Source organism: Artemia sp. Qi Xiang Cuo, chromosome 12 (genome assembly GCF_049724085.1).
Source record: "Artemia sp. Qi Xiang Cuo chromosome 12, ASM4972408v1, whole genome shotgun sequence".
Lineage (NCBI taxonomy): Eukaryota > Metazoa > Arthropoda > Branchiopoda > Anostraca > Artemiidae > Artemia > Artemia sp. Qi Xiang Cuo.
In genome coordinates this window covers 33,034,990-33,042,166 of record NC_142805.1, presented here as the reverse complement: position 1 = coordinate 33,042,166, position 7,177 = coordinate 33,034,990, and the positions used below count along the sequence as shown (strand labels likewise).

The 7,177-nt window shown below is 36.0% G+C and overlaps 2 pseudogenes; both read right to left on the bottom strand.

Annotated features, from left to right (window-relative positions):
* Positions 1-226: 226 nt before the first annotated feature.
* Positions 227-1,525, bottom strand: LOC148946036 (uncharacterized; annotated as a pseudogene).
* Positions 1,526-4,090: 2,565 nt separating this feature from the next.
* Positions 4,091-5,011, bottom strand: LOC148946035 (uncharacterized; annotated as a pseudogene).
* Between the last annotated feature and the right edge of the window lie 2,166 nt (positions 5,012-7,177).

Below are 7,177 nucleotides of genomic sequence, written 5' to 3'. Positions count from 1 at the left end.
TTTTGCTGTTTTGCGTTTCTGTTTTAGCTGTGTTGATAATTCTAATTGTGTTTTAGAAGTTTTTAGCTTAAAAAATATGATTCAGGATGTTTATTCCTTATGTTTCATGGTTGAGATTGTCCTTTTAAGCGTTTTTTGTGATCCCAAGTGTATTTTCAGAGTTTTTTGTTTTGTGTGTCTTACTGTGTTTGCATCTCTCTTCGTGTTGGTGTGTCTGACTGAGTAATTATGTATGTTTGCCTATTTCTACACAACAGAGCCTAAAGAAGTACCTGAAGGATATTCTTTAGCATTCACTACATACAACTGCTGAACAGTTCTTAAATATGATCTGCATATTTTCTGGCATCTGTTTTTTACTTTTATAACATGTGTCTATTCTGTTCATCATTAAAATAGATTCAAGCAGCTGGACCGAAGATTTGAGTCAATGTTTATTCATTAGTTCAATAGCATTCTTATTTACCATTTCAGTATGATCGTTATATAAATCTATTAATTTCTGTGATAGCACAGATCTTCATTTTTACATCTTGTACATAGAAGGTGATGTAAGATCAATTGACATTGAACGTCAAAAATCGGTTATTTCCTTTGTGTACTCTTGGTAATATTTTAAAAAAATAGGCCAACAGCTTGAATAATCTACTTGTGAAGCTTTTCTGCAAGAGTCAAGTTCAATTTCTATGTAGCGATTATCTACTCCCTTCATCAGATTTTTTAGGTTGAAAGGAACTAGCCTCTCGTGAGCGTTGTTTATCGGCTTCTGGCTATCAATAAGATAGAAAGTTTTCTTTTAGAAATCAAATATTCTCAATATTAAATGATTCTTTTACTTCGTATTCGTTATATCACACATATTGACACACAATGGAACAAACAAAACACTGCAATCATTCGAAACATCACTAAAACTCTCTCTAGTTGTATCTGGGTAAGTATTCAAAGCATCAATACTTGTCAAGTTGAAAGTAGAGTAGCTCTCGATATTTCTTGCTGACGCACAGCTAGGAGTTACAAGAGTCACGAGGTATGAGACAAGTCCAGTTTTGACCCAAGTATCAGGCGTCATTAGTGATTTAATGTCTTGAAAGAAAATTGGAAACAAGTTTGTATCCCTCAAGGGAAAACAAACAGCTCTCCCCCACTCTAGTTTTTCTGCGTTTTCTATGATAGCACAATCAGTAGATTTTAAGACTATTTCAAAAAGCCTTTTTAAATGCTGGATCACTTGCTTTGCTTCGTCATACAAATCACTTATGGGCCCTTTAAACGCGTAACCATGACAAAGGACTGTAGGAATTATAGACTGGTTAGCTTCAACACAAAGATTCGGTCTCCTTACCCTTTTTTGGGGTTTCACCAGTTGAGTGGGGCTATGCAGCCTTTTTCGAACAGTTTTCATAAACTGTGCATCTTCCACCTTCTTTGCATCTTTTGAATCAGGAGTCCCATCAGAGCTTTTCGATTGGGGTTTGGAACTCTTTTTAAGTGAAGCTACTTCAATAGTTTCTTTTTTTTTCATTTCTGAAACCCGTTTCTAATGTATTCTGCTCCCTGCTTGTTTTCAAGTTAACTTTCGCAGTTTCATTAATTGACGGTGAAAAACTCTCCTCATTCTGATAGTCGCTATCAGCAGTAGATAACAAGTCCTTGGCTGCTAGAGACTCTGCTGCCGGTTTAATATCATAACAGTCCTGAATGGTCAATGAGCTTTTTATTCCACCCGTCACGCTCCTTTTAGATCTCCGTTTCACGTTCTTGAGTGTTTTAAGCTGTGTAACTGATTTTTCTGTTACTATTGCAAGTCCACGAAGTCTTGAAACTAATATTTTGCAAGGATACTCAGAGATTCCAAAATCATAACAACAATCACAAACTTCAGCCAAGCTATTCCGCTGAGCACCCTTTGTAACAATTTTATTTCCTCTAACAGTAATTGCTTCTGTTCGTGGTGTCACAAAATTAAACTTATTTCTAGTCAGACTTTAAACAAGATACACTTGATTTTCGTTGCAAAATTTAACATGTCCCTTTCTCCGTAGCGTTTCTGCTATTTCAACTAAACCACTTTGGTGGTGATTTTCTCTTGTAATCTTTGTTTCACAAAGGGAATCTGATGTATCTACTTCTTGGACCATACGCAGAAACATTTCTTTCCTCGGTTCAAGTGGATTTTCTTCCTTCTTGATATGAACTACGTTTTCCTTGTGTGCCTTCTCAAGGAGTCTATAATCTCCTATTCCCTTATATCCTCGAGACACCTGTGTATTATATTCATCGTCTAAACAAATAAGGCCCAAGATACATCTGTCCATTGGTATATCTCGCTTTTGTTGTATAACTCTTTTCATCACAGCATTGAATGACTCTGCGGTATTGTTGGTTATTCCGGAGACTTGATTAAAATCTGGAATCTGGGAAACGATGAAGGCACAATCATGCTTCAACATGTCAAATTCCAAATTATCTCGAATGTAGGTAAATGCAGGGATGGACCATTTCAAGAGCCTGTCAGTTCTTATTAGGTAGTGCTTATCTTCACTGTTTGATCTTAGCAACTGAAGAATATCGTCTTAAACTACCTCGATGTCCTCTTTAGATGCCCCCATTTTCTGAAGTGCATGTTTTGCATTGATCCAATAGTGTAGCCAGCAATGAGCAGCCTGAATACGAAGAAATATTTTTTTTTCTCGCAGTCTCTCTACCCTTTTCTCTATCACTCACAAAAATATTTTGCGGTGAATTGATGCTTGGTGCTTTCTTCATTAGAACTATAAACAGCTCTTCATGCGAATCAGCTGATCTGTTTGTGTGAAGTAAAATGCTATTGGAGTCAGAGGTTTTGTCCCCTTATGGTCGAAGTCAGGGTGTCGGAATGTCAGAGCTGAAACCGAGTAATTTCCAATGTTATATTTGGTATCAGAATAGAATACTATAGGGATACAGTGTCTTACAAATTACTCAACCTCTTTTTTTGCGAAGTCTTATAGACTTTAATCTGCTTACTCTACTTGCCCAAACATAATTTAGTACAAACCAATTAATTAGAACATAATAATAGCTCTAATCTGGGGTCACTATTCTTGTTATATATGTATTTGTCTGTACCCAGAAAAGGTATCATATCAAGGAAGATTACATCTTGGACTATTTTTCTTAAGATCAGACACTGTCGTTAGCCAATCGTGATGGAACTTTTCACGAGGTTTCCGGTGTGCGGTTTTTGATACTATTTTATCACTTATTACTACAGGTGTATCTGAATTAATAATATGGATATATTTTAGTCCTAATTTCTGTTTTTTGTGTAAATGGGTATCACAATTGGATTTTCTGTCACAAGTACCAACATAATGAATCACCGTATATAGGCAGTGCTCAAGGGGACAGTTCAATGCACATTGCTCATATCGAAAGATATATCTCTTCAAATTAACCATCTTGCCTTCAATCATCCGTTGATTAACTCTCTTTCTGAAGTTTGGATAAAAAGGGGGTACAGATACTGAGTGTCCCCCACTACTTCTGCTATAACGGTAACCATCGGCCTTGTAGTCTTGTAAGTATTCAAAACTATCTGAATATACTAAAAAAATACTATCTGCAGTAGGATAGGCTGGAACTTTGTTCTTGCAGAGTCTAAACTTTGATATACCAGTTTCGTGAGCGGTCCTTAAGATTATGGCAGCCTCAGTAGATCTAAGTGCTAATTGCTTGGTTTCGTAAATAAATGGGTCCACTGGAATGGGAAGTGAAGTGCCATGTATTGTTTTAATTACACTTGGTCGATCATTTTGAAAATTTTGTACTTTTTTGGACAAAAAAAAAACATTCAGAGACGGATTATTAAAGGACGATTTAATTTTCTCAGACTGTGTACTATAAATCTATGTTGCTTAAGAGCCCAGGTATATGTCTTCACATAGTTCATTGGTTGTGTATACCGTTTTGTTAGCGTTACTTTTTTGTTCTAGATTTCTTTATTGTTTTCATCATTGGCTTCATTAATGTTAAACTCATTTTCTACCTCCTGTCGAAAATATTCCACCTTATTTTCTTAGTAGTCAACGTTTTCCATGTCCTTGCGCTATTTAGTGTCCATGCAATCTTTAATATACATGCACTCTTTAATTTTCATGGAGTGCTTGAACTCCATGTCCAGCTTATCATTTTCAAAGTTCCCTTCGGTATCAATCACTGGATTAGGAAGTGAGGTGCCATGTATTGTTTGAATTACACTTGGTCGATCATTTTGAAAATCTTGTACTTTTTTGGACAAAAAACAAACATTCAGAGAAGGATTATTAAAAGCCGATTTACTTTTCTCAGTCTGTGTAATATAAATCTGTGTTCCCTAAGAGCCCAGGTATTTGTCTTCACATAGGTAATTGGTTATGTATACCGTTTTGTTAACGTTACTTTTTTGTTCTGGGTCTCTTTTATTGTTTTCATCATAGGAGTCATTAATCTGGAACTCATTTTCTACTTCCAGTCAAAAACATTCCACCATATTCTCTTTGTAGTCAACATTTTCCGTGTCCTTGCAATCTTTAGTGTCCATGCCCTCTTTAATATCCATGCACTGTTTAATTTTCATGCAGTGCTTGAACACCATGTCCAGCTTATCATTTTCAAAGTTCCCTTCGGTATCAATCTTTTCTGACACCTTTGCTTTAAAGTTTGTTTAGTAACCATACTTATTGATTTTAACTCCCTGTTGTTCATCTTCATCTGTGGATTTGCATATTCTACTTACCATTTTTAGCTAACATTCTTTCAAATACCTCTTATTTCTTCTTTCAAGCTTGAGAATTTCATTTTTTTCTTTGTATATGTTGATGGATGTGCCACGAGAGCCTCTTTTCTTCTTGTTTTGACCCATCATCCGAATAGAAATTACGAGTGAAACTAAAAAGACACGTATTTCATTGTCTTAAAAACTACATCCGCGAGTCTGTGAAAGGGGATCCAAACTTAAATAAGTATACCATTACTAGAGAGCAGTTGGATGTCAAATCCCCCTAAAAAAGGGAACAAAACTGCTTCTCTTTCAGTGGCTTGGAACTTTGCTCGAAAAAAATTCAAATGAATTTACTGAAAAAATGTGCACTGTTAGTTTATCGTTTTATGTTATAACGTTGATCCTTACTTTCAGTTGAAAAACATTCTTTTTTTTAAATTTGTTTTCTGATCGTTTTTCTAATAATGCTGGTAAATTTTCAATAATACATTAAAAGTACAGTAAAATAAAACTGTTTTTTGTAATAAAAATTACAGTGAAATAAATACTTAAACCGCTGAGCTTCCTGGAATTAATGTTCATTATTTTCAATAGTTCCTTACAGTTATACGGCCTATTATATAGATTTTACACTTTTTGTCGTTTATGTTTTGAAAAACAAAAGCACGCTGTTCGAGATACATATAGTTTTCAATAAAACGGAAAGGACATAACATACCTTAGACTTTTATGGTTTGGGAAGGGAGAAAGGGGCAGTAGCCAAACTCCTATTGGTAGTAATTTTTGTTTACCATATATATTTAGGGGGAAAAAAGTATTTTTGTCCCCCCGCGATAAAGTCCCCCCGGGACAGTCCCCTGTGTCCCCCCTGAAAACGGCCGTGGGGTGCCCCCCGTGCCGGGTGGGGGTGGGGGCAATCAGATCAGGAGAGTGCATTTCAAGGCCAAAATAGTCAAAAAAATTTGGAGATAGGTATGATCTTCAAAATAGTTGAAAGGCCTAATAACTGTCTTTTGACATAAAATGACCCCCTACAGCTTCTGGAGGTAAGTTTTTAAGTTATAAAAAATGTCCTTTGTTTTATTTGTTATTGGGAAGTGTGCATACATTTTTCGGCTGGGGCAGGGAGGACGAATTTTCTGCCGGGAGAATTTTCAATGGAGAGGAAAGCATCCAGGGAGTGAAATTTTCAGAAAAAATTTTAAACTGGGTGAATTTGCTAGAATTCATATACGAAATTTCTTTAGATGTCTTGCTTTCTCTTTACCGATTCAATTTTCGCGTCGAGATGTTAAGGGTAATTGTCCGGGGTAAATTTACGGCAAGATGGAATTGTCCAGAGGATATTTTTATGGAGAGGGGGATTTCTCCTTGGAGGTAGAGCCATATATCTTGGTGTTATTTAAAAACCGATCAGAAAAAAACAAGTTTATTCAACTGTTTTAAGTTTTAATGTTGCTCCTTACTTTCCGTTGAATAATCTTTTTTTATTTTCTTTATTTAATGAAACTTTGAGACAAACAATTTTCTAAAGAAAATGGAAAAAGTATGTCGACTAAATTAAAAGTATTTAAAAATGAAAAAAGTAAGTAGCAACAAAAAATACACAAAACAATAGCCTAGTTACAAAAACAATTTTTACTCCAATCAAATCAGATAGAAAAAAATGTTTGTGGAAAACTGGTTAGGGTTTACTCAGTCACAAATCAGAACTTATATTTTCCTTATTATGGATCACTATCTATTGATGGCAGCCAAAAATGGGGCAACAAATATTTTTCCATGGTTTTTCCCTATTCTGCTCTCTTTCCTTTGGTTACTTTATAATTACTTTATAGTCCCAAACTTCCAGGCGGGCCATGCCCCCCTGCCTCCTCTTGTCGGTGCCCATGTTTAACATACCTGTCAACATTCTCTAAACTTTAACCTCAATACTTTGAAGATTTTTCAACCTCACCCGTTGAAGGTTCTTTCCCTCAGAAAATACCCCCACCCCGCTGCCGCAGCTCATTGGTCTACAAACACTTTCGACTTATAAAAAAAGTACTTGAACTCTCAATTTCCGATCTAATGAGCACCCTCTGAAGCTTTTGCGACCATGAGGCATAGGTGTGGATGAGGAAGGGATAGTCCTTTCCTATACGAAATAAATTCTGCTCATTTTGGGGTTTAATGTTAATCTTTACTTTCATAGCAACAGCGTACACCAGAAGTATTCCCAGAAATCACAAGGGAGTACATATCAATTTGAAATTTTTGTTTATTTTTTCGTTTCCGTTGCTTCCCCCCCCCCCAAAAAAAAAATATTCACCGTCATTTTTACTTAATTTGGATAACTTGGCTCCAGCTTTACCGCCACCACGCCCTTCCCCTCTTCCCAGGATTTTGAAGAAGTTACGGCACGGTCAAAACCCCTATGCATGCCAGAGGCCA